The sequence below is a fragment of the Helianthus annuus genome, chromosome 16 (genome assembly GCF_002127325.2).
Source record: "Helianthus annuus cultivar XRQ/B chromosome 16, HanXRQr2.0-SUNRISE, whole genome shotgun sequence".
Lineage (NCBI taxonomy): Eukaryota > Viridiplantae > Streptophyta > Magnoliopsida > Asterales > Asteraceae > Helianthus > Helianthus annuus.
In genome coordinates, this window is record NC_035448.2 from 2,447,241 (window position 1) to 2,472,293 (window position 25,053).

Here is a 25,053-nt window from a genome sequence, read left to right on the forward strand (position 1 = left end):
AAACTACCAGTCTAGACATATATATTAAAAGACCTCCATTGTTCCCAGGTCATTGTAGAAAACACAGCCTCCATTAGTGCTGCCTAGAGTTGGCCCAACTCGATTAGTTCCAATTGGCAAGCAGTTGTCTTTTCCAGGCCTAGCATCCCTTTTGGCCCATACATGAGGCCCCCACCCTTTCCGCAATTGTGCACCACTTATTTGATTCAAAGTTGAACTATGATAGAAATTGTAATGCAAGCGAATCTGTCCTGAGCCAAATGTCTAGCCAAAACAAAATACTATTACCGCAATCGCCCGTGTCTTTGATTTCTTTTGACAAGTCTAAACCCTTACGATCTAGTTCGTCTGAGATGTGGTCAATTTGCTTCCACGGTCTTGGCAACGAAACTTTAACTTGTAAAAAACTCTATGATCTTGCATTATGATGTATTCCTCAAACCACCCTTTCCCTAAGCTCTGATCCTTGTTTTTAAACCTCCACCACTATTTAGCTAACATGGTTAAATTTGCTTCTCTAAGAGAACCGAAACCCAAGCCGCCATATTTTATCGGAGCAATCACATTCTCCCATGCGTTTCAATTCATCTTTGACTTGTCCTCCGACGCATCCCAAAAGAAAGCCCTTCTTAATTTTTCCAAATATGTTATGACTTGAACCGACCCTTGGTAAAGTGAGAAAAAGTAAGTAGGTGACGAATTTAAAACGGATTTTAGCAACGTTACCGAACCGCCATATGATAGATTCCGAGCCTTCCAAATGGACAACCTAGATCTAAAGAGATCCATGAATGCTTTCCAATTCTTCACAAGATTCATGTTCGCCCCTACGTAAAGACCAAGGTTTTTAAAAGAAAACTTACCTATTTTGCTATGAAGGGAGTTCGCCATGAGTTGCATCTCATTATCACTCACAGCCACCCCGAACAATCTACTTTTCCCAATGTTTATCTTAAGCCCCGCTATTAGATAAAACAACGAAGCATCCAACGTAAATGTTGGGCATTTGTTCTTGACCATACACCCAAGAAAACTACACCATCGACATAGAGGAGATGTGACAACAACGGTTGGTGTATTTTATACCTTGAAACAAACCAAGAGAGAAAGGCCTTTTTATTATACCCGATAACACCTCCATAGCAATCATGAAAAGGAATGGTGAAAGCAGGTCCCCCTGTCTAAGACCCCGTCTACATTTGAATTCATGGGTGGGTGATCCGTTTACGAGTACTGGCGCCTAAACCGAGATAACTATAGCCATGACCTAGCCCGCCATTTATGAGGAAATCCCATTTGCATCATTACCGAATTCAAGAACTTCCAGTTTAGAGAATTATATGCTTTGTAGATATCTATTTTAAAAAAAACATCCCTTTTCTTTTTTTATTTTTCATCCAAGCAACTACTTCATTAAGCATAAGTGGGCCATCAGTGATGCTTCTCCCCGAAATGAACGGTGTCTGTTCCACTGAAATCAAATCCCCAATTACTCCTTTTAGGCGGTTAACCAATACTTTGGATACCACTTTGTTGAAACACCTGAATAAGCTAATAGGCCGGAAATCCGGGGGGGGGGGGGGGGTCATCGGGTCTCTGAAACTTTTGGAATCAATGCAATAAACGCTGAATTGCAAGACAAATTAGTGGAGCCTTTGTCGTAGAATCACACAAAAAGTTTAACAAAATCAGCTTCAAAACCCTCCCTGCCTCTTTTAATGAACTTAAAGTTGAACCCGTCCGGCCCAGTGCGCGGTCTCCATCACAATCCCAAACCGCGTTTTGTATTTCCACAAATTTACTTTCACTCTCTAACATATAAATTTGGTTTTCCTATTGGAGGATGTTTCTTGAGGTTCTGTTCTCGAGTCACCCTGTAATAAGTTTGTTATAAGGTGCAACTCTTGATCCAAGCTCGGATAGCCGCTAAAAGTACTAGGCAAATGCGACAACTCACACGATCGTTGTTTAAATCGAATAGTATTGTTTATTGAAGCTTTCATGGAATACTATTGTTAACCAACTGGGTAGCACAGTTGGCCACCGACACCCACCTCTTCCTAGAGGTCCCGGGTTCGAGTCTTGGGAGTGGCGTATGTCGCCCAGGGTAAGAACTCGACAAGGGAAATTCACTGCGGAGCTAGCTTGGTCGGGTAGCGGCTCCCGGAGTGGGATCACTCCACCGGTTGGGAGGACCGTGCACTATCCTCCCCCCCCCCAACTATTGTTTAATACTTTAACTACTTTTACATTAATAATATATGTAAAGTATATGAAAAATAGAATAAATCCATATAAATGAATAAGATCCCATTCCAGTCAAAATCTTAAGGCCAAAATAGGCGATTATAAGAGAGTTGACTTCAAATCAAGAGTTGACACTTCACACTTTTAGCACCAATCATCAGAAAACCAAAATCACATACTTCTCCAAATGCTCGCTTTGCAAATCGTGTTTGAACACGTGAGGAATAATGGAATAACTTTAAGTGTGTCGTCAATATTTTTCAACTTTAGATGCCAAAAAGTCAAAACTATAAGGTCCATAACAAATAGAAAAGTGAAGTTCCATCACATAATGTCCATGGAATGGTTTAGTGAACATCCAAGCTGAATAGATGTATCTAGGTGGATATGGAACTGATATCGACTACTAGAATATATTCTGTTATGTGTAACTGATTAATTCATACAATGTTCGCGAATGGAAAAAAAAGAGAAGCATTTTTTTCACAAGTGGACATCTTCACTTGGGTAGGGGTCGGGACGATACTTGTTGCAACTTCACATATTCTCATAATCTTGAGTCCTCTATAAATAGATGTGACTCAATAGCCATAAGCATGCAATGTGCCAAAAAAGAAATAGCTGTAAAAGATGGATGTTATATCTTATGGTTCTTAGTCTAACAAAGGTTCTTTTTATAACACTTCGTTGCTTAGAATGTTGTTCTTTTGAAAGATTTGGGATGCGTTCAATGAGGAAGATGAAATGACAATGAAGAGAGGTCTTATATGAAGGTTAAAGAGTGATTTGGATAGCCAAGGATGACTTGCCTAAACCCCTTTACTCTAAGGTTGTAAATTGTACTCGTATAATTAGACAACTTTTGAAGTGGTTTTTTAGGAAGTCGTCTTTGGCTCGTCTGAGATACTCTTATCTTTCATGTTAGATCTCTTCTTCCAGTATCGTTATCTTATGCTTATAGTGCTCCATCTTATGTAGCGCACAAACAAAAGGCATATTCTTTTGTTTATAGAAGAAATAAGTTATCTTCTATTAACTTCTTAAGATATCTTATTCTTAAGCAAGTTCATTTGATTTATATGATTTAATTAATATGCCATGTAACATGTTTATGTTTAGTACATCAATACACCCAAGTACCAAAGCCGCATTCGATCCCCCATGCTTAGTTATTCTTCTTAGGGTATGGGGTGTGGGGATGATGGTTTGGGTAATGGATTACTACATGGAACATGATTCGCATGGTACACCACCCCGTTCCAATCCATGCGTGGTGAGCATGTATTTATCCATGCCGACCACGAGCCTACGTGAATATATTAGGGGAATTTGATTGGTGGTGGAGGATGTTGGATGATGGTGGGGTCATGGATCATACCATATATACTGGTGGATGAAGATGGGGTGATGTGACGCTGACATGGAGGATGGTGATGGTGGTTAGGAACATCGCCACGCCATATAGCCTTAGCATGATATGTCTTATAAATGACTTACACACACATATAGCATAGAGATCAAATGGGTACTCGATTTTCGGTGAGAACTTGAAAAACATTGGTACAAAAGTTTATTAAGTATAATGTAAGAGCCTCCACAATAAGATGTTTCGTCTTGTTTTCAACCTCCAAGAACGTCATATCATTAAGTTTTACTATCGTGGAGCTCGTTTTTGGCATCCATTTTTTGGTTGTAGTTCTTGGCCAAAATCAAGAAAAAAACGGATTTGGGTGTGGGCCATTGTACTATTTGATATTAAATATATATAGAGAGAAATGAGTGGTAAAAAATAAAAAAATGGTGTTAATATGTCAATGTTTTGAGTGTTTCGTTTTTTTTATTAGGTGTGTTTTGAGTGATTTTAAAAGAGAATGTTTTTATGTGATAGCTAACTAGACACGTTTTTTAGTATTTATAGATCTCGTTGTTGTTGATGGTCTAATATCTAAGTCAATTCATATGGATTTTCTCTCGTTAAATGAAATTCGGGAACACAGCGTAACTGCAATCTTGATGAAAAAATAATCATCATCTTCTTCATCTATTTATAATTTTGCTGAATCTCTAACATATTAATCTCAAAACCGTACAACAATGGCGACATGTTACTAGATAGTTTCTCTCCCGGTACAAACCTCCACCTCCTATGCCTACATGAATCAATCTCCAAAAAACCCATTCGACACTCCACTAACAACAGTCACAATCACCGTTTCATTTCACATAGTTTGTTCTAATTCAATTATTTTGCCATTCAATATCCCTAATCTTCGTGTCGGTACACTCGATTCGCTCCTAGTCCTAAGCGATCACATAATTAAGGTTTCAATTGTTATATTATTGTTATTCATGTTTTATTTTTCGTTAGGTTTCGTTTCTTTTGAACATTTGATTATGATTTGATTTGAATTGAATGATCTGACTGTTTTTGATGTGTTTGTGTTTGTTGTTGTAGGTTTGTTTGGGATGAGGCTAATTAAGTATCCGACAACGTCTCCGTTGAAGGAGATTGTGGAGGGGATTCATGTGTAAGATGCCAAGATAGATGATGATCTTAAGGTATTTAATTGCTTTGAATCGTATCATTTCTTTCGTTGTAGGCAATGTGTTGTAAAGCATTGGTTTAGATTGTTTCATTCAAGCTACGTACCGGCTTACCAGTAGTGTTATATATGTAGTTTTCGTATAGAAATTTTTGGGTATATACGTTTTCGACCCCCGATTCTATAGAAATTTTTACGTATATACATTTTCAACCCTCCCGTCTTCATGGTCAAGCTTCGCCACTATGCAGTAGCATCAATGCTAAAAATTTTGCATGCTATTCAGATTTATGTTTCCTTAAATATGGTATTGAACTTATGTGTGTATCTATTTCCCACAATTAGCTATTGGATTCATCCTTTCATTTGTTTTATCTTGCTGCTGTCATAATGTTGGCCCGAACTTGGATCTTGATCTCTAACGAGCGTGAATAACTTGAATAACAACAACTTTATAATAATCGAATGAGAGTATATACAATGATTTCGAGAGTAATGAACTAATACAAATGAATCTATCCATCTCTATTTATAGTTTCTAAAAGGTACGAGTGAATAGACGCAACTCTTCGTGAAAGGGTATGTCTCTTGGATTGTGTGGTTGAGATTGATCTTGAAAGGGTATGTTGATCTCCAGCCATTCAATCCGAACCGGTGCGTCTTCTTCTTCCTTTCCTTGTGTCGATCCGAAGAGGGATGTGTGTAGAGACACACCTCTTCGATTAGTGGGGTGGTTACCAAGTTCCTGGTTGTCAACTTTGGTCCTTGTAGTTTGTAACCGCCAAGTAACCGCCTTGTAATAATAAACTAATCTATCTATTCTAAACTAACTAACTAACTATGGATTAAGAGATTAACTTGGTTTCATTCACCCCCTTAATCTCGAACATCCATGAGTTGCTTTAAATCTTGAATTCCGAGCAGTTCCCTCATTGTAGCAAATTTGATCCTTGCTAGTGCCTTTGTTAGTATATCTGCCCGTTGTAGTTCTCCGCTTATGTGCTCCACAGTGATATCTTCGTTTTCCACGCATTCTCTTATAAAGTGATAGCGTGTGTCAATGTGCTTGCTTCTTCCGTGAAAGACTGGATTTCTCATGAGTGCTATTGCTGAAACGTTATCTACTCTGAGTGTTATCTTCTCTTCCTTCCAGCCTGTGATTTCACTTAACAATCTTTTAAGCCATAGTGCTTGACATGCTGCTGCAGTGGCTGCCATGAATTCTGATTCGCATGATGATAGTGCCACTGTTTGTTGTTTTTGTGTACACCAGGTTATAGGTGATTCTCCAAAGTAGAATACCAGACCAGTTGTTCCTTTTCCTTTGTCTGTATTAACTCCAAAACTACTGTCGCTATAACCTGTGATCTTACATCCTCCTTGTCTTTTGTAAATGATTCCATGCTCTTTAGTTCCTTTGATGTAACGTAGTATTTGCTTTACTGCTTTCAGGTGTTGCTCTTTTGGTTCTTGCATGAATCTACTAAGTAGACTGACTGGGTAACATAGATCTGGTCTTGTATGCAATAAGTACCTGAGAGAACCTATCAGGCTTCTGTAATGTGTTGCATCTACTAGATCTCCTTCTTCAGTCTTTGTTAATTGAGTTCCTGGAGTCATGGGTGTCTTTGTGTCATTGCAGGATAACATATCAGCGTCTTTGAGTATCTTGTTGATATATCCTGTCTGCTTGATGCCTATCTCACCCCCTGTTTGAATTACTTCTATTCCCAGATAATATGCTAGCAATCCTAGATCGCTCATATCAAATTTGTTCTTCATCTGAGATTTGAAGATGTCTATTTCCTTCTTTGATGTTCCAGTGACTATCAAGTCATCAACATAGACTCCAACTATTAGTGTAGAGGCTTCACTTGTTCTTGTATAGATTGCGTTCTCTAAAGTACACTTCTTGAAGTTAAGTGACTTTAGGGTTTGATCTAACTTCGTATTCCAAGCTCTTGGTGCTTGTCTCAATCCATACAGTGCTTTTGATAGTCTGTAAACCTTTCCTTCATTTCCTGGCTTTATAAATCCTTCTGGTTGTGATACATAGACTTCCTCCTTGAGGTCTCCGTGTAAGAATGCAGATTTCACATCTAGATGATGTACCTCCCAACCTTGATATGCTGCTAAAGCCAACATTAGTCGTACTGTTTCCATACGTGCTACTGGTGCAAAGACTTCGTCAAAGTCTATTCCGTGTTGCTGAACATATCCCTTTGCAACTAGCCTTGCTTTGTGTCTGACAATATTTCCGTTTGCATCTTTCTTTGTCTTGAATACCCACTTTAAACCTATTGCTTTGTGAGCACTTGGCAGTTCCGTCAACTTCCAAGTGTTATTCTTGTTTATTGAGTCTAACTCAGCCTTCATTGCTTCAATCCACTTTCTGTCACTAGATGCTTCCTTGTAATTCCTTGGTTCTTCTTCTGCGAGTAATAATTCATGTGGATCTAGTTGTATTTCTTCTGTCTCTTCATACAGATCTTCGAGACTTCTTAGTCTTACTGGAGTGTCACTAATACTCTCCGTTGTGCTTTCAGAAGTGGATGGACCTCCACTTGATAAACTGCTTGAACTTCCTGCTGAGTTCTGATTGTACGAATGTGCTGGCGGGGTTACATAGGAGTCTTGTTCCTCTGTCTGATCTACTCCTGAGTCGTCATGATGTGGCCCGCTACTGCCTGGACTACTTGGTTCATTTTCTTCTAACTCTGGTGGTATGTCATCTTCTTGAATGACAAAGTTAGTCCATTCGGGATTCCCTGAATCTACCGTTTCCATATAACTATTCCAGTTCCATGGTTGACCTTCCATGAACTTTACATCTCTACTGACACATATCTTGTTCTTTGCTGGATCATATAATCTGTACGCCTTTGATCCTTCTTCTATTCCAAGGTATACCATAGGTGCGCTTCTATCATCTAACTTCTTTTGTTGAAGTGGTAGTACCTTAGCGTAAGCAGTGCAGCCAAAAATCTTCAAGTGTTCTAAATTTGGCTTCCTTCCTTTCAGTGCTTCATATGGTGTCTTGTTCACTAGGGCTTTTGTCGGAACCCTGTTTAGTACGTATATCGCGTGTCGTATTGCTTCACCCCAAAAGTTCTGTGGCATGTTCATTGCCTTTAGCATACTGCGAGTAGTTGACAACATCGTCCTGTTTCTTCTTTCCACTACTCCATTTTGCTGTGGGGAGTATGGTGCTGTAAGCTGTCTTGCTATGCCGTTGGTTTTGCAATACTTGTTGAATTCAGCCGATGTGAATTCACCTCCTCTATCCGTCCTTAGCATCTTTAACTTGGTCTGCGCTTCCTTTTCAACCTTTTCTTTGAACTCCTTAAATGTTTCGAATGCTTGATCCTTGGAAGTTAGTAAATACGCCCACATGTAGCAAGTACAATCGTCTACAAGTAAGAATATATACTTCTTCCCAGCATGTGTTGGTGGAGTTATAGGACCACACAAATCTCCATAGACTAAGTCCAGAGGTTTTAAGGATCTGAACTTTGCCTGATTTGGAAATGGTGCCCTACTATGCTTTCCTAATAAGCATGCGTCACAGACTTGACTAGCATGACTTATTTGTGGAACTCCATGTACCAAGTTCTTACGAGTCATTTCCTTAATAGCGTCGAAGTGTAAATGGCCTAACCTTGCGTGCCATAACCATGCTGTGTCTTCGGTCTTTGATAGTAAGCAGACTGGTTTTCCCGTTTTCAGTTTGACTTTGTACAGCCTGTTCTTCATTCTCTTGACTCGCATTAGTAGCTTTCTATTTCGATCTCGGATAGTAAGTAGATCTCCGTCCATAACCACTTTGCAACCGATTTCTGTAAGTTGTCCGAGGCTCAATATATTGGTCTTCAGACTTGGAATGTAGTATACTTGTGAAACAATCTTTTGTTCTTGGTTCAGACATTCCAGTAATATTGAACCTTTGCCTTTAATCTCTACGTGTGACCCATCACCGAATCGTACTTGTCCTGTCACCGTTTCATCTAACTCCTTGAAGTGACTTCGCACTCCTGTCATGTGGTTGCTCGCCCCGTTGTCTAAGTACCATAGATTTTCATTTTCTGAGGCATAACTTGTCGGTTTTATATGTTCCTCGTTTAGCAGAGCCCTTTCTTGAACATTTTCTTCTTGTATTGTCATTAACAATACGGGTGCTTCGTCTTCCTCGACGAGGTTTGAATGTTCTTGCACTTCGTCTTTCTCAGAACAGTCCTTCTTGTAGTGTCCAAACTTTTGACACTTAAAGCATTGGATCTTACTTAGGTCGGTTCTCGCAAACTTCCTCCAATTTCTAGAATTTCCATTTCTAGATCTAGATGTAGATCCTTCGTTTCTGGGACTTTGCCTATTTCCGTTGTTTCGCCAATTTCCACGCGTCTGGTTAAATCTACCACGACCGCGGTTTCCAGATTGCCTTCCTCTGTTGTTATCCTGATGTGTAAACATAAGCCTATCTTGGCTTTCTCCTTGGTTTCCTTTCTTTAACTTGAGACGTTCTTCATACGTCTTTAGTCTTCCGACCGCTTCTTGTAGCGTCATAGTTTCTAGATCGGAGTATTGTTCCATAGAGGCAACGATTTGAGTAAACCTATCTGGTACGCCATTTAAGAGTTTGCGTACTAGAGTCGATTGACTCATAGTCGATCCTACTTCTGTTGCTCGGGTAACGATACTATTAATCTTTGCGGTGAACGAATCAATAGTGTCATCATCCCTCATTTGCAACATTTCAAATTCTGACATTAGCGTGTGCATACGCGCCTTTTGTACCCGATCTACGCCAACGTGTCTAATCTTTAGATTTTCCCAAATCTCTTTTGCGGTTTTACAACTTGCAACTTGCAATACAACGTCTTCTGGTATTGCTTGAAACAGATATGCAATTGTAGACTTATCTTTCTTAGCGTCTACCGTTGCATTTTCTGCCGGTTCAATCGTTTCCCACAAACCATTCGCTTCAAGAATCGTCTTGATACGAATAGCCCAAACCGTATAGTTTGTTGGTTTCAGAATCGGACACTGAAACTGGGAAAGAGAATTTCCATTTATCGGATTTTGCCCGGTTGCTCCTGACATTTCTTCCTGTCGAATAATCTTCACTTTTACTAAACTTTCCTTTTGGTTTCAATATATCTTAACAACCCCGATTACCCGAATCGTGTAATAACCAAAACAACCAAATCAATCTAATTCGCACTATAACCCCGGAATCAAAGCAAACGAACCCTAGATTCCTAACCGTTCGGTTCAACCGACTTTCCTAGAACCGAAAATAAAAACTCTGAAATGAAACTTTGCGAATTTAAAACGAAATTGAAACCTGATCGCGAATTCCCTGCGATGCCTTGCGATTCCCACGCCTAGAGCCTGACGCTCTGATACCAATTTGTTGGCCCGAACTTGGATCTTGATCTCTAACGAGCGTGAATAACTTGAATAACAACAACTTTATAATAATCGAATGAGAGTATATACAATGATTTCGAGAGTAATGAACTAATACAAATGAATCCATCCATCTCTATTTATAGTTTCTAAAAGGTACGAGTGAATAGACGCAACTCTTCGTGAAAGGGTATGTCTCTTGGATTGTGTGGTTGAGATTGATCTTGAAAGGGTATGTTGATCTCCAGCCATTCAATCCGAACCGGTGCGTCTTCTTCTTCCTTTCCTTGTGTTGATCCGAAGAGGGATGTGTGTAGAGACACACCTCTTCGATTAGTGGGGTGGTTACCAAGTTCCTGGTTGTCAACTTTGGTCCTTGTAGTTTGTAACCGCCAAGTAACCGCCTTGTAATAATAAACTAATCTATCTATTCTAAACTAACTAACTAACTATGGATTAAGAGATTAACTTGGTTTCACATAATATGGTTTCATCCTTTTTTGGTTGCTTCCGTGCATCTGGTGCTTTGATCTGTATGCTGATGTTTGTGTTTCTTCGTAATATTTGTGCTGTATTTAAAACTATTTTTCTGTTCAACTCTTTTGACATTTTGTTGTTTTGAGGCTATGTGCGTTCTATACCTTTAGCAAAATAATCAGCTAACTAACGCTTCATTGAGATCTATATATTCACACACGTCGGAAACTCAAGGAATGCTTGATTGTTGATTCCTATTTTTCTCAATCGCAGATTCATATTGCTGAGTATAACAGAAAGCAATTAGCAGAAAGCAGACTGAGAGGTTTACCTCGTTAACTTATGAGCAGGTCGATTCAGGCTGTGTTATATCTCTAATGGGTAAACTCAAAAAGTACAGCTACAATGAAACGGGTCAAATGTGACACAGAACGGAAGCACAAAAGATAATAATATAGAACACGCTTTTAGAAATTGATTATCTTTTATTGAATACCATCAACTTACAAGAATATCCCATGACAAGGGGCGGATCTAATTGTTGCAGTAAGCGAAAAGTTTTCGAAACTTACCAACAATTACTGAAATTAAGCATCTATGATATCATCTAACCAACTGAATTCCCTGATTTTACAATATTCTAAACAGAAGGGTAACAAAACGAAACCGAAACTCCTCACGGTTGGAGAGTTATGCCCTTTTGAAGTGTTGGCCCAAACTTGGATCTTGATCTCTAAATGAGCATGAATAACTTGAATAACAATAACTTGTAATAACTTGATAATAACCGAATGTATACAATATCGAATTGAGAGTATATACAATTGATTTCGAATGTAATGAACAAGTACAAATGAATCTAACTATCCTTATTTATAGTTTCCTACGGGTACGAGTGAATAGTTGCGTCTCTTCGTGAAAGGTCATGTCTCTTGGATGTGTGGTTGAGATTGAATCTTGAAGAGGTGTGTTGATTCTCGTCCGCATGATCAACAGTCGCGTCCCTTGTTGTTTTCTTGGTGTTGATTCCGAAATGGTGTGTGTAGGAGACATACCCATTCGGTTAGTGAGGGTAGTTTCAAACTTCCATCTTGTCAACTTTGGTCCTTCAACTTCATAACCGCCATATCTAATATTATTTCTAATTATATAACTATCTAACTAAACTATGAGATGTTAAGAGATTAACCGGTTTTCATTCACCCCCTTAATCTCGAACATCCATGAGTTGCTTTAAATCTTGAATTCCGAGCAGTTCCCTCATTGTAGCAAACTTGATCCTTGCTAGTGCCTTTGTTAGTATATCTGCTCGTTGTAGTTCTCCACTTATGTGTTCCACAGTGATATCTTCGTTTTCCACACATTCTCTTATGAAGTGATAGCGTGTGTCAATGTGCTTGCTTCTTCCGTGAAAGACTGGATTTCTCATAAGTGCTATTGCTGAAACGTTATCTACTCTGAGTGTTATCTTTTCTTCCTTCCAGCCTGTGATTTCACTTAACAATCTTTTAAGCCATAGTGCTTGACATGCTGCTGCAGTGGCTGCCATGAATTCTGATTCGCATGATGATAGTGCCACTGTTTGTTGCTTCTGTGTACACCAGGTTATAGGTGATTCTCCAAAGTAGAATACCAGACCAGTTGTTCCTTTTCCTTTGTCTGTATTAACTCCAAAACTACTATCGCTATAACCTGTGATCTTACATCCTCCTTGTCTTCTGTAGATGATTCCATGCTCTTTAGTTCCTTTGATGTAACGTAGTATTTGCTTTACTGCTTTCAGGTGTTGCTCCTTTGGTTCTTGCATGAATCTACTAAGTAGACTGACTGGGTAACATAGATCTGGTCTTGTATGCAATAAGTACCTGAGAGATCCTATCAGGCTTCTGTAGTGTGTTGCATCTACTAGATCTCCTTCTTCAGTCTTTGTTAATTGTGTTCCTGGAGTCATGGGTGTCTTCGTGTCGTTGCAGGATAACATATCAGCGTCTTTGAGTATCTTGTTGATATATCCTGTCTGTTTGATGCCTATTTCACCCCCTGTTTGAATTACTTCTATTCCCAGATAGTATGCTAGCAATCCTAGATCGCTCATATCAAATTTGTTCTTCATCTGAGATTTGAAGATGTCTATCTCCTTCTTTGATGTTCCAGTGACTATCAAGTCATCAACGTAGACTCCAACTATTATTGTAGAGGCTTCACTCGTTCTTGTATAGATTGCGTTCTCTAAAGTGCACTTCTTGAAGTTAAGTGACTTTAGGGTTTGATCTAACTTCGTATTCCAAGCTCTTGGTGCTTGTCTCAATCCATACAGTGCTTTTGATAGTCTGTAAACCTTTCCTTCATTTCCTGGCTTTATAAATCCTTCTGGTTGTGATACATAGACTTCCTCCTTGAGATCTCCGTGTAAGAATGCAGATTTCACATCTAGATGATGTACCTCCCAACCTTGATATGCTGCTAAAGCCAACATTAGTCGTACTGTTTCCATACGTGCTACTGGTGCAAAGACTTCGTCAAAGTCTATTCCGTGTTGCTGAACATATCCTTTTGCAACTAGCCTTGCTTTGTGTCTGACAATATTTCCGTTTGCATCTTTCTTAGTCTTGAATACCCACTTTAAACCTATTGCTTTGTGATCTCTTGGCAACTCCGTCAAATTCCAAGTGTTCTTCTTGTTTACTGAGTCTAATTCAGCCTTCATTGCTTCAATCCACTTTTTGTCACTAGATGCTTCCTTGTAATTCCTTGGTTCTTCTTCAGCGAGTAATAATTCATGTGGATCTAGTTGAATTTCTTCTGTTTCTTCATACAGGTCTTCGAGACTTCTTAATCTTACTGGAGTGTCACTAATACTCTCTGTTGTACTTTCAGAAGTGGATAGACCTCCACTTGATAAATTGCTTGAACTTCCTGCTGAGTTCTGATTGTATGAATATGCTGGCGGGGTTACATAGGAGTCTTGTTCTTCTATCTGGTCTACTCCTGAATCGTCATGTTGTGGCCCGCTACCGCCTGGACTACTTGGTTCACTTTCTTCTAATTCTGGTGGTATGTCATCTTCTTGAATGACAAAGTTTGTCCATTCGGGATTCCCTGAATCTACCGTTTCCATATAACTATCCCAGTTCCATGGTTGACCTTCCATGAACTTTACATCTCTACTGACACATATCTTATTCTTTGCTGGATCATATAATCTGTATGCTTTTGATCCTTCTTCTATTCCAAGGTAAACCATAGGTGCACTTCTATCATCTAACTTCTTTTGTTGAAGTGGTAGTACCTTAGCGTAAGCAGTGCAGCCAAAAACCTTCAAATGTTCTAAATTTGGCTTCCTTCCTTTTAGTGCTTCATATGGTGTCTTGTTCACCAGGGCTTTTGTCGGAACCCTGTTTAGTACGTATATCGCGTGTCGTACTGCTTCACCCCAAAAGTTCTGTGGCATGTTCATTGCCTTAAGCATACTGCGAGTAGTGGATAACATCGTCCTGTTTCGCCTTTCTACTACTCCATTTTGCTGTGGGGAATATGGTGCTGTAAGCTGTCTTGCTATGCCGTTGGTTTTGCAATACTTGTTGAATTCAGCCGATGTGAATTCACCTCCTCTATCCGTCCTTGACATCTTTAACTTGGTCTGCGCTTCCTTTTCCACCTTTTCTTTGAACTCCTTAAATGTTTCGAATGCTTGATCCTTGGAAGTTAGTAAATACGCCCACATGTAGCGAGTACAGTCGTCTACAAGTAAGAATATATACTTCTTCCCAGCATGAGTTGGTGGAGTTATAGGACCACACAAATCTCCATAGACTAAGTCCAGAGGTTTTAAAGATCTGAACTTTGCCTGATTTGGAAATGGTGCCCTACTATGCTTTCCTAATAAGCATGCGTCACAGACTTGACTAGCATGACTTATTTGTGGAACTCCATGTACCAAGTTCTTACGAGTCATTTCCTTAATAGCGTCGAAGTGTAAATGGCCTAACCTTGCGTGCCATAACCATGCTGTGTCTTCGGTCTTTGATAGTAAGCAGATTGGTTTTCCCGTCTTCAGTTTGACTTTGTACAGCCTGTTCTTCATTCTCTTGACTCGCATTAGTAGCTTTCTATTTCGATCTCGGATAGTAAGTAGATCTCTGTCCATAATCACTTTGCAACCAATTTCTGTAAGTTGTCCAAGGCTCAATATATTGGTCTTCAGACTTGGAATGTAGTATACTTGTGAAACAATCTTTTGTTCTTGATTCAGACATTCCAGTAGTATTGAACCTTTGCCTTTAATTTCTACGTGTGACCCGTCACCAAAACGTACTTGCCCTGTCACCGTTTCATCTAACTCCTTGAAGTGACTTCGCACTCCTGTCATATGGTTGCTGGCCCCGTTGTCTAAGTACCATAGATTTTCATTTTCTGAGGCATAACTTGTCGGTTTTATATGTTCCTCGTTTAGCAGAGCCCTTTCTTGAACATTTTCTTCTTGTATTGTCATTAACAATACGGGTGCTTCGTCTTTCTCAGAACAGTCCTTCTTGTAGTGTCCAAACTTTTGACACTTAAAGCATTGGATCTTACTTAGGTCGGTTCTCGCAAACTTCCTCCAATTTTTAGAACTTCCATTTCTAGATCTAGATGTAGATCCTTCGTTTCTGGGACTTTGCCTATTTCCGTTGTTACGCCAATTTCCACGCGTCTGGTTAAATCTACCACGACCGCGGTTTCCAGATTGCCTTCCTCTGTTGTTATCCTTATGTGTGAACATAAGCCTATCTTGGCTTTCTCCTTGATTTCCTTTCTTTAACTTGAGACGTTCTTCATATGTCTTTAGTCTTCCGACTGCTTCTTGTAGCGACATGGTTTCTATATCGGAGTAATAGAGGCAACGATTTGAGTAAACCTATCCGGTACGCCATTTAAGAGTTTGCGTACTAGAGTCGGTTGACTCATAGTCGATCCTACTTCTGTTGCTCGGGTAACGATACTATTGATCTTTGCGGTAAATGAATCAATAGTGTCGTCGTCCCTCATTTGCAACATTTCAAATTCTGACATTAGCGTGTGCATACGCGCCTTTTGTACCCGATCTACGCCAACGTGTCTAATCTTGAGATTTTCCCAAATCTCTTTTGCAGTTTTACAACTTGCAACTTGCAATACAATGTCTTCTGGTATTGCTTGGAATAGATATGCAATGGCAGACTTATCTTTCTTAGTGTCTACCGTTGCATTTTCTGCCGGTTCAATCGTTTCCCACAAACCATTCGCTTCAAGAATCGTCTTGATACGAATAGCCCAAACCGTATAGTTTGTTGGTTTCAGAATCGGACACTGAAACTGGGAAAGAGAATTTCCATTTATCGGACTTTGCCCGGATGATCCTGACATATCTTCCTGCCGAATAATCTTCACTTCTACTAAACTTTCTTGTGGTTTCAATATATCTCAACAGCCCCGATTACCCGAATCGTGTAATAACCAAATAACCAAAACAATCTAATTCGCACTAAAACCCCGGAATCAAAACAAACGAACCCTAGATTCCTAACCGTTCGGTTCGACCGACTTTCCTAGAACCGAAAATAAAATTCTGAAATGAAACTTTTGCGAATTAAAACGAAATTGAAACCTGATCGCGAATTCCCTGCGATGCCTTGCGATTCCCACGCCTAGAGCCTGATGCTCTGATACCAATTTGTTGGCCCAAACTTGGATCTTGATCTCTAAATGAGCGTGAATAACTTGAATAACAATAACTTGTAATAACTTGATAATAACCGAATGTATACAATATCGAATTGAGAGTATATACAATTGATTTCGAATGTAATGAACAAGTACAAATGAATCTAACTATCCTTATTTATAGTTTCCTACGGGTACGAGTGAATAGTTGCGTCTCTTCGTGAAAGGTCATGTCTCTTGGATGTGTGGTTGAGATTGAATCTTGAAGAGGTGTGTTGATTCTCGTCCGCATGATCAACAGTCGCGTCCCTTGTTGTTTTCTTGGTGTTGATTCCGAAATGGTGTGTGTAGGAGACATACCCATTCGGTTAGTGAGGGTAGTTTCAAACTTCCATCTTGTCAACTTTGGTCCTTCAACTTCATAACCGCCATATCTAATATTATTTCTAATTATATAACTATCTAACTAAACTATGAGATGTTAAGAGATTAACCGGTTTTCATGAAGTTGGGCTCTTTCCTGCTCATTTCCATTCTTCTATTGCTCCATGAAAGAGTTCTACTGTCTCCTGGATCTTTTCATTATCAAAATGGCAAATAATGGGTGGAACGAGTTGAAAATCGTCATATAGTTTATGTTTACACATAGTCACATACAGCCTACTAAAACCCTTTATTCAAAGAATTAGATTACACACTAATAAGTTTTTTTTTTTTTTTTTTTTTTTTTTTTTTTTTTTTTTTTTTTGTAACCAACTAAACGTAATTAACACAAATTCGTGTCCCAGCTTAACTGTTGGTGATCTGTCTAATTTACTAACGCCGAATGATATTGTGACTTCAGAACATTTGGTTACACTCATTGCTAGAAGGATTGGTTGTCATGTTAGGAGACATTGACAATTTATGTGGTGAGATCATCTTATTATGATTATAAAATTCAATACTGCCTGCTAGTTTAGTTATTCATTTGGTACAATGATTCTTTTATCTTTAATATATATCTTTTTTTGCAAGTTCTACCTTTAAACCGAACTAATTGTTCCAAGTCCTTAGATCCTCCAAGAATCTACATGAGGACAATGAATACGCTCTCTATACTGTAAGCTTTTGTAATCGCGACGCTGATAATTTCCGAATTAAGGCACGCGAAAGAGGATTCCAAGAGAGTTTGTTAATATATTCATGCATACTTCTTGTAATATGACTGTTGTACATAAAAACAACTAGTATTTTGTCAAGGTCGTTTATCTTTTTATAATTTTTCTAATTCTGATAGTGATTCAGATTCGTGATTTTGAATATAACTCGGAAATTCAAGAGAGTCGGAAACAGGTGCTTTAAAAACTGATGCAAGACCAGGAATCCCTGAAAAGATCTCTTTTGCAATGGTGTTATACCAGTTATAGAGAGGGGTTATTTTTTATATCTCTTAATTTATCTTTTGAATTTGTTATGCTTAGTTTAAGAAGTGAAATTGTTATGTTTAAACTATTTTTACAAATATATCAGATTAAGAATCCCTGAAAGCTCAAGAACTAATCTAACATATAGGTAGAACATGCAAATTCTAAATGGATTCAGATAATTAATATGATACTTGAAAAACTCATTGAGGTGTGTAGTGATTAGTCTTGGTTCTATCTTTTTTTTAATATTCTGCATATATTTGGATTGTTACAATTCCTTGTTGTAGTCCTTTAAGCTTGTGCAAGCAAGCAACTGAGCCTCATTAGCAAGAGTGACATATTGCATTTCCTGTAACAATATTTAATTATAATTATTGTTGTTGTTGTTGTTGTTGTTGTTGTTGTTGTTGTTGTTGTTGTTGTTGTTGTTGTTGTTATTCAAATGTAGCATAATTTTCAAAGATAAATTTGGTCTAAACATTGAGTGATCCAACTGTACTCAACAATGTAACAAATGATGCTAATCTGCATGGTATCAAACAAGAAGAAGTGTCCAAATTTTCTATGTACATTAAGTGTCAGAATCTATATGACTGAAACTAGGACATATGCATTATGCTTACTTATAGCATGGAGAACTTGTCCCTAGTTATGCATGTTAATAACTTTTTCTTTTCTTAAATGACAAATAAGACACCCATTGCAAACGAACCAAACGTTTAGCGAACACTTCGTGAACCGTACGTTCAGTGGGAAGTTCGTTTGTGTTCGTTCGTTTAATAAAATGAACGAACATCAATAAGAAATCCCGTTCGTTTAGTTAAACGAACGAACATGAACATGGGCCATGTTCATGAACGTTCAGTAACATGTTCGTTTATGTTCGATAGTTTATTAGGGTTTTGAACTTTTATCTTTATTAAGTACTTCAAAATTCCGTTCGTTACTCCTTATTGGCTGGAAACCCTAGTTAAAATTGTCGTTCCTGCTCTCATTCCAAGCATACGCGACGAGACTACGCCCCCGCTCTCATTCCAGTCACTACTAGAAAACTGTCTACTTTGTGACAGTCAAATTTGTAGCAAATTTGTAGGAAATTGACCTTACCTACAGATTTGCTACAAAAAATTTCGTGCAAAATAAAATTGTCGAAAATAAGGTTAGCTACAAAACTATGACAAAATTTCCCACAAATTTTCGACAAAAATCTATCGTCACAAGCGTTGCCACAAAATACCTACAAACCGGTTTTTTATGTTTTTCCTACAATTCTTCCCACAAAATTTGAGTTGTGGGAAATTTTTGGGAAACTTTTGTAGGAAAATATATAGTTTTCTAGTGGTGAGTCTTCGATATAGGGTTTTGCGCTCGTATTTTTCGTCATTCTCAGTACAAAAGGTATGGTTTGTGTTCGTTTATGTTCATGTACGCTTGTTTGTGTGTGTTTGCCTTCATTTGGTTCGTCTGCGTTCATGCAGGTTCCTTCATGTTCGTTTGTGTTCGCTTTTGTCCGATACCTATAATTAACGAATAAACACAAACGAACACGAACACGTTCATTTCCTTAATGAACGAACACGAACAAAAAATCTCGTTCGGTTAGTGTTTATGAACAATTCATGAACACATTATTTACTTAACATAGTAACACGACAAGGATGTGTTTGTATTCGTTCGGTTCTTTTTCACCCCTATATCCATGTGTCCTCTAAACCACTACCCTTAACGGTAGCACCACCGTGTTTATATGTAAATGGCTCAGTTTGGGCAAAGGTTTATCCAGAGCTAAAATGAAAATCTGGGTGAAACTGGTCAAAAGTTTCCCAAGGCTTATCCAAAAGCTAAAATACTTAAATCGTTTTATCTCACAGAATGAGAATATATAGGTACTTTCTTACAACGTTGTTATACATTTTCAAAGGTTAAGGAATTAGAAAAATGAGTGGTTAATAATTCACTAAAATTAATTAATTAAATTACTCTCGGATTCTTGTTATCAAATGTCTAAAGTACCCTATGTTACCTACAACATAGAACTACTATTTGGACCCAATTCACTATCATCAATGATAATGGGTAACTGGACCTTTTACCGGTAAATTCTTTCAAAAAATGGTGTAGTAAAATTTAATTATCCTAGTCTAGTACATGATCAATCCATAGACTAAGAAGGAACAAATACTAGATTCTGGAAAATGGTCCAAAAATCATAACAAGAGGTTTATAGGTTAAGGGTACGGGCCGTATCTGACCATTTAAGGGCCTCTGAAACATTGCGATAATGAGGTTCTTCAGTGGTCTCGTGTCTAGGACCACATGATCATTTTGTTATAGTAATGTTGAAAGGTGATAACTAATCTTACGGTTCGGTCTAGGACCACAGAGTCAGAATGTTATAACTTGTGTTAAATGTGAGAATTAATGGTTGTTATTAGTGCAACACGTTTTGGAAAACCGACGACGAAGGAAAGCATAGGTGGCTTGGCCCCGGTGAAGCTGATTCTCACCCATACGTCTTGAACATTAAAACATGGTTATTTGTTTGAACCAATCTAACTGCACAAACTGAAACAAGTGGTCTGGTGAGATCCAAATGGTTTGCTAATTTATTTGGTTTGGAACTTGGAACCAGATATGTAAACCAAACATGTCGTAGAAAACTTTTCTATTTCTTTATTCGTTCATTCTTGGAATATGTAGTTATGTATATATATCATAAACATGAACGTTATTTTGTTAACATAAAATTTTTAATAGGACTTCTAATTTTGAAAAAGAAACTAAAAAATCATTCATAAAAGCATCAAACCAAACCGTTATATCTGATAAACCGACTGGAACTTGCTGACTTACCAAATCCGAATGGTTTGGTTTGCCATTTCTTGAAATTATAGTTAACGGTTTAACCTAGAAATTTTATCAAAACATACCTACGAACCGTGTACATCCCAATAATATAATTCTACATACTTTGACGTCTACTAGCATTAAATGTAAAAATGATACAAAACTGACCATACAAAATCAACCTCAAATTCTTTATACATAAAAAGGCATACACACACTTAACTTTTTAGACCACAACTTATGTCCCCCCCAATGTTGCATTTCATTTTAAAATCCTATGGCGTGTTCTCAAAAACTTGCCCATCCCTTGCACTTGTGCTTTAATCCGTTTGCACCTTGTGCATTAACACAAGTACATAATACCAATATCGACATATACCCGTATTGGTCTATATGATCTTAGTTGGCCCCAACCCACTTCGCAACTAGCCACTTTTGAGCACCATTAGGGAGTGGTCGTATTCAATCTTAATGCTACTTTTGGATTTTGACTGCTCGTTATGTAACAGGGGCGGATATAGTTTGAGACAAGGGGTAGCTCCCGCTTCCCCTTATTGCTCCGACGGTAGTGTAAATTTTGTTAAAAAAATGACATTTTTTTGATCCGCCACTTGACAGGGGCGGAAAGAAAATGTTAAACAGTTTCCCCTTGACGTTTTTTCTAGATCCGCCACTGTTATGTAACACCATTAAGCAAAGCCATATAGTCAATAGTTGCGAATTTGCGATATGACGATGAACATCAATAAACAAAATCCAAAGAGAAGACAAGCAAATCAAGTGATGGCCCCATAAATGTCGTTTGATGGCTCTACAACTTGATTCAATACAATCAAATAATCGTTGTTGCGTATTATAACAGACCTAAATTATTGCCTTGTTCTTTTTCAATTTTGTATAGATATCTATAGCTTTTGTATAAAAAGTTAAGTTAGAATTGTATGTGTTTATTTGATAGTAACAAGATCGGGTTATCAGTTATTTAATTGTTGGTGTGTGATTTGTTGTCTGTCGATTTGTATGTAAATTGTGGTGGGGGTCTTGGTCCCTTGGACCTTCATCAGTCATCTCTAGGACAAGAAGTCACCATTAATGCAAGTTCAAACAACTTTTCAAGTGTCCACATTATGCTTTATTTTATTTTTTTCTTTTTGTTTTTAATGATATATATTGGAGAAAGATGCTTTAGTTTATGTGTTTATAAAAAGGTAAAATATTTATCAAACTATAATTTTTCACGAGAATTTTGAGCTGAACAACTAACTACAGTTTATGTGTTTATAAAAAGGTAAAATATTTATCAAACTATAATTTTTCACGAGAATTTTGAGCTGAACAACTAACTACAGTTTTGTTTTGGTGATTACAAACCACATGGGCTGGGTTCGGGGACTGACCAGTTTGAACCAGATTTTTTTTCTTTCTTTCAAAACATGGTTTTGGTGAATACAAACCACACTGGCCAGGTTTGGGGACCGACCGGTTTGAACCAATATGTTTTTGTTTCTTTCGAAAACATTAGTTTGTATTAAAAGTTTTGAATGATAAAGATGGCTGGTGTACGTTCTAAGCCAGACCGCCACAAACAAGCTATGAATCAAACGGTTGACTTGCTTCGTTTTAAAAGTTTCAATCTATTTCAATGGTTTATGGAAACACCATATCGATAACTAAACAAATCAATATCACTTGTGAAAATATTCAAACTTTTAGGCCACCTAATTGAGGTTACAAAAACCTATTTTTCTTTGCATTTTTTATAATTAATTTAAAACAATAAATATTTAAGAGTTGTACTACATTGAATAATTTTGTTGGAATGAAAGGTCCTTGTCAACTGTTGGCGCTTACTAACTCTCCTTATCAATCCATATGAATATGATCATCACAGTAAATTTTCACAAACTTTAGATGTTTTCCATCAACCTAACGTGTTGTTTTGTCAAGTTTTAATCCATAACTATTAGGTTTTTACACATTTTTATAGACCGTAAAGAAAAAAGAGTACATTTATCACATTATTCGGCTGCGAACGTTCATGTATTAATTGTGTTCTACATACCGAATAACCATGCTTTTAATCATTAATTAATTAGATGTTAACCATCAAAAAAGAGGGATGCTAAAAGTATCACATGATTAAAATTTCTTGTAATTGTTTCTTATAATATGTTACAACAAATACGTTCATAATGATAATCGCTTAAGAGTGTTTGTCTTGCTTTATGTGTTACACATTGTAATGTGTAGTTTATATATTGCATGTCAGACAAATAAAACACTGAATACAAGAGATGAGATCTCAGCTTAGGGGCTGTTTGGTAGCTTCTTAATGATCATTCAAATGCTACCTTTTATTGGTTTAAAACCCCTGAATGAATAAGAGGTAACCTCAAGTCTGAATGGTTAAGAGGTAACCTCTGAATGATAAATCATCACATGTCACATTCTTCTACGTTCTCATCGATAAAATTCATAATGGTTCCATTAAGAGGTGACTTCTTAATGACCATTTAGAGGCTACCAAACAGCCCCTTACGCTGTGTTCCAGAGATCCACTTAACAGGGGGAGGGGAGGGGAGGGGAGGGAAAATGGGGTTTTTTTTGCCTGATAATAGTCTTTCCAATTTGGAAAGACATAGAGGGGAGGGGAGGGATGGGGAGGGATTTTTAACTCGGGAACACACCCTTAATGATTAAAAAAGTTACAACTTTAACTATAATATTATAATGTCATGTTTATCAAAGCCTAATTAATATGTTAAGCTGTACTATTTGAACGTTTATGGGCGTGTCAATACCAACTTAGCCGACAAGGACGGCAGAACTGGCCTTTTACGGCCACATGATTCATCTTTATGTTGTATTCTTACACCGTGGGGTATGGTAGGGCTTGGATTGGGTTTGGGTTGGGGCATTTGTTGACACGTGGAATGGGAGTCCCCCCACCGCCTAGTGACGTGTCCGCGGGGTATGGTGGGGCGTGGGTTGGGTGCACCGCGTGACAGATTGTTAAAAAAAATACAAAAAATTTATAAAATTCACACAACATTTATAAAAAAAACCCACAACTTCATTAAAATTTTAAAAATTACATAATCCTAAAAATTACATAATTTCTAAAAATTACAAAATAACAAACCTAGAGCGTTAGATAAATTCAAAAAGGACGATCTTGTCGAACGCCTTTCGCTCTTTGCCACAAAACTCTATATTTGCCACCGCCACCCGGTCCTCGTGGCTTAACTCGCCGCTCGGAACGACTTCGTAGTAAGCCTTGAAACGATCGAGCTTGGGCCGTAGCTCGCGCCATTTGTGTTAGCACGCGTTGAGGTTGTGGCGGTCGTTACCGACGTTATGTCGGCAGGTTGCGAATGCTTCCGGCCAATATTTTGTTTGGCCCGGTGGCCGCCCATTCATAGCGTCAACGACGCTTGTGACGAGAGCCAATTCTTCCTCGTGAGTCCAAGATGCCATGTTCTTTGTGGGATGGGGGGACCAGTGGGTTAGCGGGTTCGAGAGAAGCGGGTAGCCGGTGGGGTTGGGTTCGTGGGATGGGGAGACCAGTGAGTGGGTTGGGGGTTACATTTTTTATAGGGGTTGTTGGGAGACCCGGGTGGCGGTTTGGTTTTCCCCCAAACCGTTTGAATTTAAAATTCAAAATTTGAAAAGGCCGCTATGACATGGCGGGGTGAGCAAATGGGAGGCAGCCAGCTAGTATGTCCATACCGCCCCACGCCCGGCTTGAAACCCAAGCCCCAAGGGCCACGCCCCAACCCAAGCCCCATACCCCATAGCCTTATTGGTATACTAGTTTTTTTAGGTCTCACGTTGCGCCGAAACCGACCAAATGAAAATGTAAAACAAACATGATTTGAAAATAAAACATATTGTTTAGAAAGCTAAACCATTGGAACGGTTTAGTTTATCATCGTATCGTTTTACCAAATAAATACTTTATTTAGAGTACAATTTCGTTTTTAACAAAACTTATAACAGAATGTCGGGGAAAAAATCAAACACAACTACGTACTTAAGTATTTAGAAAAAAGTTATAAACATAAATTATTAAAGAAGTATCAAATTTATCGATAAATTAATATATGTTCTAAAAAAAGAAAAAAAGAATTATTAAAAAAATGGTATAGGAAATATATAGTTCTAAAAAAATGAAAAATTAAAAATATGTTATTAAAAGTAAATATAATAATAAACTATTATAATATATTAAATAAAAGAAAAACAAAAAACTATATATTATTGTCATAAAAATAAAGTTACTATTCATTATCTTTCGTCAACAGATACCAAATAAATACTTTATTTAGAGTACAACTTTGTTTTTAACAAAACTTATAACAGAATATCGGGGAAGAATCAAGCTCAACTATGTACTTAAGTTTTTAGAAAAAAGTTATAAACGTAAATTATTAAAGAAGTAT

General features: G+C 37.9%; 1 pseudogene; it reads left to right on the forward strand.

Annotated features, from left to right (window-relative positions):
* Nucleotides 1–4,341: 4,341 nt before the first annotated feature.
* LOC110917485 lies at nt 4,342–17,913 on the forward strand (annotated as a pseudogene).
* Nucleotides 17,914–25,053: the final 7,140 nt, after the last annotated feature.